The sequence below is a fragment of the Acinonyx jubatus genome, chromosome D1, assembly GCF_027475565.1.
Source record: "Acinonyx jubatus isolate Ajub_Pintada_27869175 chromosome D1, VMU_Ajub_asm_v1.0, whole genome shotgun sequence".
NCBI classification, from domain to species: domain Eukaryota; kingdom Metazoa; phylum Chordata; class Mammalia; order Carnivora; family Felidae; genus Acinonyx; species Acinonyx jubatus.
Genome location: NC_069390.1, coordinates 36,452,959 through 36,461,325, shown reverse-complemented (window position 1 = coordinate 36,461,325; position 8,367 = coordinate 36,452,959). Strand labels below are relative to the sequence as shown.

The 8,367-nt window shown below is 37.2% G+C and overlaps 1 long non-coding RNA gene across 1 annotated transcript; it reads left to right on the top strand.

The window, feature by feature from the left end:
• The first annotated feature begins 6,452 nt into the window (after window positions 1-6,452).
• Window positions 6,453-7,543, top strand: LOC128311808 (uncharacterized). Its single transcript, XR_008290424.1, has 2 exons — window positions 6,453-6,732; window positions 7,403-7,543. It is a non-coding gene; the product is annotated as an uncharacterized LOC128311808 (long non-coding RNA).
• Window positions 7,544-8,367: the final 824 nt, after the last annotated feature.

Here is an 8,367-nt window from a genome sequence, read left to right as displayed (position 1 = left end):
AAATTCTGGGAGGTGGCAAGGGGAATACAGCCAAATGTAATATTCTACTTCTCATTCAACATTAATATCTCTATAAATCGCATCACTGCCCCTGTAGTTGTGAAGTCTCAAATCTAGAAGCCATCTTTAATTCCTCACTTTGTCTCACCCTCTCCATTCAATAATCCTAATGATTCTTCCCAGCACTACATCCCAAGTCAATATATATTTTTGATCCAATATGCCCACCTTAGGCCAAGCCACCATCATTTTTCATGCTCACAAATGTAACTCTTCTCAGCTAGTTTCCCTGCCACAATTCATTCTCCTCACAGCAGCCACAATGATCTCTACCCACCCCAGTACCATCTCCTACCACTCTTCCCCTTCCCCTTCCCCTCTATATTTTACCACACTGGCTCTTTTATGGTCCTTAAAACATAGCTCATTTCCACTTTTGTGCTTGAACTTTACATCACTAGTGTCTTTCTTGTCATTAAGTTTTCAGGTTAAATGTCACCGTCTCTAAAAAGAACTCTCGTGACCACTCGATCTGAAGTAGTGTTATAAATGAAAATTTCATTTAAAAATTACCCAGAGAGTTGTAAGAATATACCAATGAAAATGTTTCCATACTAAGGGGTTGTTAATTTTTTAGGTGGGCTACAAGTATTAAAACAGGAAAGGATTTAACTGTAAATCAAGTGGCTATTGGGTTAGTTGAGAAAAATTTTGCCAACACTCTGGTATGTTTGAGGTTTACTGTACTTCTTGAACTTTAAATCTGTTTAGAAGTCAGAAAATTATTCAGGATCAGTCCTGAGCATGGACACATTGCTCGATTTGGTTTCTGCAGTGAGAGGTACTCATCTTAAGCCTTGAATTTAGAGAGGTGCTTTAGTGCTTTGAAAAGGATAACAAAAATTGCTTTACCTCAAAAATAAATGCTTCTCTTTGCTTAGCTGTCTCCAGAGCCCTCTACAGGAGTTAATTAGACTAAAGAGATAATTAGGGTTTAGGAAGGGAAAATAGAAATTAAATGACTGGAAGATAAGGAGTTTTGTGGAGGTTTTCTCTCTCTGTCTCTCTCTCTCTCTTTCTTTTTTCTCCCTCCCTCCCTTTATGCCTCCCTTCCTCCCTGCCTGCTTTTCTGTCTCTCTTTTCTTTCTTTCTTTCTTTCTTTCTTTCTTTCTTTCTTTCTTTCTTTCTTTCTTTCTTTCTTTTCTTCCTTCCTTCCTTCTTTCCTCCCTCCCTCTCTTTCTTTCTTTCTTTCTTTCTTTCTTTCTTTCTTTCTTTCTTTCTTTCTCTTTTTCTTTCCCTCTTTCTTCCTCCCTCCCCGCCCCCAACTCTCTGTCTCTGTCTCTCTCTCTCTCTCTCTCTCTCTCTCTTTCTTTCTTGGTAGCCTCTGAAGATAGAAAGCACAAGAAGGTCTTGGGACTCTGTTCATATGTTGTTATTAAAGAGTTGAAATTTGCTGAAGAAGGTTATTTAGCAGCTCAGATAGTCTTTTTGCCTTCTAATTTCCTTTGATTTGGAAATAATAGGGACAGACATAAGACTGGATTATCCTGTTTTGGGGGAAGGATATAGAAGCATTTCATCCTCTCAGGGAAACATCTCTTCTCATTCACAGCAGTAACAATCTCTCCAATTTACTGAATACTCTCTCTACATCAGAACTGCGCCAAGCTCTTTGCAAAGCCTGTTAGATATATTGGCTTTAATTCAATGCTCACAATTATATGGAGTTGATATTATCATCTGCATTTTATAAGCCCCCAAACCAAGACTTAAATGTCTTTTATAACTTGCCCCAAAGCACTCAGCTAATACAAGAATGTTGCAGACTGAATCCATTTTATCTGTACTTGAGGCACTTGGTGTAACCATTTCACTACATTGCTTCATGTCTATGTCTATCCAGTGTATTAATTAAAGTTCCCACAGTTTATTTTTCTAGATCACAAGCATATTTGTATGAGAGGCAGGGGAGAACAAAGATCATGCTCCAAAACACTGAATAGCCTTGAGAACATGAGGGGGTATTTGTGGTCATTACATGGGATAACTCCTATCCTTGTGCACATCCTTGCATGTAACATCATAACAACTAACTACAACAGACTGGACAGAGCCATTTCCCATAAATCAGCTGACTTCTCTATTCTTTCCTGTGTGTGTGTGTGTGTGTGTGTGTACATGTACCTGGGTGTATAAATTTAATTACACCAATTGCCATTTAAATCTGAGTGGAAAATAGCAGGCATTATGACACAACAAAAAAAGATGATGTTGGAGCCACACAAGGTTGGGACTCTACTCCATGACCTTAAAATGTGACCTTGCGTAAATCACTTCCCCTCCTAGAAGCACATCTCCTGAGGAGCACAATAGGAGGCTGGAGAAGATGACCACCAAAGCCACACTTTGGTTTTCAAAGTCTAGAGAGCATGAAGTGGGCAGGTGGTGTGCACGTAAGCTCCACTCCGCTCAGACCCCAGGTCTTCCTCACCAGTCTCTTTGATCACTGGTTCAGCTGTGATCTTTATTTTCATCACATCTTTTATTTGCTCTTAAAGAACATGTTTGCTCCGATTCTTCCCCCTTCCATCTTCTTGTCTTAATAGTTTGAGTAAAACTAACTTCATTATTTTAGCTCTGTGAAAGTTTTGTCAGTCAATTGCAATCGATGTCATTTTTATAATAACCTTCTCTAAAGCTTGCTGCCACCCTTCTTTGGAGTTCCTTTAGTTGCTCCCCTTGCTTTGGTTCTCCAGACACTTCTTTTGGGTCCCTTCTCTTCCTTCTGGAATGGCTGAGCCTTCCTCACTCCCCTTTACTCACTACTTTCTGCCTTCTCTTTTCATCCTTCAGACATCCTCACAAAGTGAAAAGCCTAGTTTGTTTTTGCCCCAGAGTTAATAGTCCATAAGTATTAAGAAACAGTAATCATATCTGACTGCTGTGTATATCTTTCTAAAAATTAATGTTTTGAGCTTTCCTAAGTTAGTGGATGTTCTCTTTAAAATGAGAAAGCAAAAACAAACCATACTCCATTATAAGGTTTTGGGTTTTTTAGTAGCCTATGAGGGGGAAATATTTTATCATAGGACTAAAGATGTAAATACTTTTGTAAATATGCTGCTCACAAGTTCATTCATGATATAATTATCATAGATTTTAGAGAAAGAAAATCCTTAGTTCAAGTGTCAACTTCACTGTTCACTGTCTAAGACCTTGAACGAGTTATTGAACCTTTCTAAGGCTTTTATATTCATCCCTCTCAAGTGTTGATCCTAACCCACAAATTTCAAAAGATGTTAAGGAATGTAGTCCCAGGACTTCCAAGATAAGCCTGCTGGCTGAGAATAGGGGGAAAAAAAAGGAAACAGAAATAATATTTCAGTGGGCTAATTCTCTGGTGGTATTCTCAAAGAATCTGTAAGTCTACTCTTGAGACATTCTTCCTAGTCTGAAATTAAATCACTTTACAGGTATTTTACCACTGTATTGAGAGTGGATAAGAACTCTTTCACATATACCTAGGACTCCCCCCATTTATTTGATGATAAGTCATTTCACAATACATTATTTTAGAGGTGTCTAATGGTATGGTATGAATAGGTAAGAACCAAATAGCCAGGCACTGTTGAGATAAAATCAGGATACATGCAGTTGATTTTTTTTAACTTCATGAATTCTCTGGAATGTCTGCTTAATACCAGACCTTAATAGCTCTTGAGGTTGCAATGATGAATAATACAAATATCCTTCCCTCCTGGAGTTTACATTTAAGCTCTGCACTGGTGTAAAGGTCAAACCAGATCAGGATAGGTCACAATGCTTCCAGGTTCGTGCTTATAAACAAACAATTACCCATAAAGCGACTGAGCATGAACTTCAGGGATGCAGCCTTTCCAAGGCCCCAGAGGGGTACTGTTGCTGGGCTCACATGCTCATGTTATTTTTATTAAAGTTTTTTTATTTGGGATAATTGTAGATTCACAAGCAGTTATAATAAATAACACAGAGAGAACCTGTGCTTCCTTCACCCAGTTTCCTTCCATGATAACATCTTGCAAAGCAATACAATACACTGATCTTATTCACATTTCACCAGTTGTATGTGTATTCATGTGTGTGTGTGTGTGCACACGCTGAGTTCTATGCAATTCTATCACATATGTAGGTTTCCGTATTCCCCGTCACAGTCAAGGTGCACTTTGTAACAATACCCACTTCCCTTCTATACCCACTCCTGGGAACCGCTCATCTGTTCCGCATCTCTATTGCTATTTCAAGATTGTTATACAAATGGAACCATACAGAATGTTCCCTATGGGATCCACATTTTTTTTTCTTTTTAAACTTAGCTTCATTCCCTCAGTATACATCTAAGTCAGTGCATCTTTCAACAGTTCATTGCTTCATATTGGTGAATGTTGTTGAGTTTTTGGTGTTCATCTTAATTAATTTTGTCCTGAATATGCACAGGAAGTATTCTGGATCAGAGACAGATTAACATTATTCACTTAAAAATGAAACAATAATGTGGACACCACCCACCAATTCTTACCCCTGTAACAGCATGATAGAAGCAAGGTCGAAATTTGTATACATACAAACTCTAAAGTCTATGCCATTGAGGAAGGATGGAATAAAATAGATTTTCTGTGTGTGTGTTTGTGTGTGTGTGTGTGCATGTGTGTGTGTGCGCACGTGTACAAGAGAAAGAGACAGCTGACTCCCTCTTTCTTCTTTTTTTTTTTTAATTTTTTAAAATTTATTTTTGAAAGAGAGAGAGAGAGACAGAGCATGAGCGGGGGAGGAGCAGAGAGAGAGGGAGACACAGAATTCGAAGCAGGCTCCAGGCTCTATGCTGTCAGCACAGAGCCTGATGTGGGGCTTGAACCCATGAACTGTGAGATCATGACCTGAGCCAAAGTCGGACCCTCAACCAACTGAGCCACCCAGGCGCCCTCTCCCTCTTTCTTCTTAAAAGGAGAGAGAAAAATCTTTGCTCCTTAGAGAGAGGATGTAGAGGTCCCTGGGTTCCCACTGTAGCTTTTGTACTGTAAATATCTCTCCCCGAATGCAGATAATCTCTGGTGTCTCTGACTTTTATGACCTAGAGATATCTTCAAGTTCTGGATCTTTATTTTCTTTTGAAATGTAAATGAATACCTCTGGAGTTAGTTAGATCTCCCTGGGGTTCCTGCACTATCTTGATGTTGTAAATTAAGTTCTCAAGGCTTGCTCAGCTCCGGATCTCACGTTTTCAGCCAAATGTATTCAAAGAGCCCCAACTCTGCAGACACATAAAAATATTTTATCTACAACCCGCGGGGGTATTCCATGTTATTAACATACCTCAGTTTGTTTCACCAACTGAAGGACATTGGGGTTGTTTCCCTTTTCTGGCTATTACAAATGAAGCTGTAATGTACATTCAGGTATAGGTTTTTATAGGAACATAAGTTTTCATTTCTCTGGTATAAATGCCCAAGAGTACAATTGCTAAGTCATATGGTAATTTCATGTTTAGTTTTATAAGAAACTGCCAAACTATTTTCCAGAGTGGCTGTACCATTTTACCTTCCATATATTTTTAGAAAATATTTTTACCACATGTAATTTAGACTGCTGTCTCCAACTCACATCTTATCACATGTTCCCCTCATGTTGAGAGCAGTGGAGTGACTGTAGAGAATTTTGTGATCTAGCTAAAGGGAAAGTGAATGATAGATACTTTTAGATTGAGTTTAGTGAAATATAATTACACAGCTCAAAATTATATGCACATATAGTGAGATATTCCCAGCCCAGTATAGGAATGACTTCTAGGAATACTTTTACTGCTCTGTATCAACTCCATCAGTGATTTAAAATGAAGGTGCACAATAGGAGCCTATTCCACGCACCAAAAGTATGTGTAGGATAGAACAGAACTAAAGTTTGATTCATACAGAGAGAGCCAAGAGTTAGTTTGTGGAAAGTTCTTCCAAATATTGTATATATATTAAGACACTACAGATTTTCCTAAAATTGACAACATACCTAAAATCTTCTGACTCTAAATTTTTTGTCATATAATGAATTGAGAATGTGAATTATATTTTATTTACATATTTTTAAAGTTTATTTATTTATTTTGAGAGAGAGAGAGAGCACACAAACAGGGAGAGAGGGAGAGAGAGAGAGCACACAAACAGGGAGGGGCAGAGAGGGAGAGAGGAAGAGGGAGAGGGAGAGAGAAGAGAGAGAGCACACAAACAGGGAGAGAGGGAGAGAGGGAGAGAGAGAGAGAGCACACAAAGAGGGAGGGGCAGAGAGGGAGAGAGGGAGAGGGAGAGGGAGAGGGAGAGAGAGAGAGAGAGAGAGAGAGAGAGAGAGAGAGAGAGAGAGAATCCCAAGCAGGCTCCATGTTGTCAGCACAGAGCCCATTTCGGGGCTTGATCTCAGGAACTGTGAGCATGACCTGCCTGAGCTGTTTTGGCTCAGTGTGGAGCCTGCTTGGGATTCTCTCTCTCCCTCTCTCTCTCCGCCCCTCCCCGTTCACACGCTCTCACTCTTCCTCTCAAAATAAATAAATAAACATTTAGAAAGTATCAGTAATACAAAACAAATTCAAATAAACTATACTAGATAAAACACTGTTTTTCTTTTATTCACTCTATAGGAAAAGAATAAAATTTTACTCATACCAAGATACAGAGAGCTTATAGATATTTACAAAGTATAAAGGTATGTCAGGTAGGTAATTAATGAAAATATCATCGGTGTTTTTTGTTTGTTTTTGGTGACTTTTTTCAGTGTTATTAGTTACCTTTTTCTAATTGGCAATTTGTTCTAAGTTATCTTCTCTTTCTAATTTTATATTAAATTGCATACTTCATTTTGTATTCATAATTGCCTATTCTCTTTCTTAAAACAGCCCCCAAATTACATAAACTTTAGGCCTCACAAGACCTGAATTCACCCTGCTTATAATGTCCAATTTTTCAAGAACAAATAAATATTCAGATTTGACCCCCAAATGGCCAGCATTAAGTAGACACATAAATTATTCCAGATTTCCTTAATAATTACACAAGTGAGAGATGGGGACCTTAGCATCCCAACATACTTCTGAGAATAGGTAAACACAGCCACTCCAAAAAAATCTACAGTGGGAATTCCTAAAGAAAATTCATAAGTTTATAAGAAACAGTATTATTACTACTAGCATTGTTATTATAAAATGCTTTTAATTATTAACATTTATTATATATATTTTTACTTTAAAGTTTACTTTTTATTTTTATTTAATTTAATCCTTTAAGAAACTCTGGAGTAGTAATAACAGGATATTATAATTAAATATCCATTTTACATGTAAGAAAAAGAATTTCAGCATGATTGAATGACTTTCCTTTGGTCACAGAATTCATCTGGAACAACAAAGAAATGATTTCAAGTCTCTTGGTGCCAAAGCTAATGCTTAATTCATTATTCCTCATTGGCTACATACAGGAGAAGACAGGCTCACTGCCAACACCATGACAGATAATAAACCAAATATAAGGTGAATATCTTTAATTAAAAATGCGGAATTTATCTTTTAGAATAAATGTCAAAGTTGACCCTGGTGCAAGACTAAATTTACTTTTAGAGTTATTAATGTTAAATGAAGCAGGTAAAATATGGTGTTAATTACAGTCTAAAACCATGTCAAACTGTATATTGGAGATGACTGAACTAATTCATAGGATTTCATTAAGATCTTAGATAATTTTAATATGAAATAGAAAGATAAAGGAAACTCATCATCATCTTAGTGGATCAATGGAATTATTTTTTCACTAAGCCACTCTCCATTCATATATATACAATTTGAGAAGCGATTCATTTTTCCTTTCTCTGTATTTGCTTTCTTTGTACTACCATTATATTTATCACATTCTGGTCTATATTATATATTCTTCAACTACTCATTAATTTAACAAATATTTATTGAGCATTTACCATGCCCCAAGCACTTTATTAGGCACTGAGATAGAGATGTGAAATGAAAGAACAAAAATTAAGTGTCTATATTTCTTTCTTCATCATGAAACAAGAGCCCCTGTGAACTGGGACCATGCCAGCCTCCAGACTTAGTGTCAAAATCTATCTGAATATCTAAAATCATTTAAAACGCCAGATATTGAGCTGGACTCCATGAGTTGAGGACAAAGTTGAATTGAAAAGGAGAAATATTTTAAGAGAAAAAAATAGCTTTCATTGTTTTAAGGTCTTTCCATACATAATTCATACGACATCCCAAAGCAGAAAGTAACAGTACCATCCCTATTTTGTGATAAAGAAGATAGAGGTTAAATGACTTGCTTAAGGTCAAACAACCTTGTG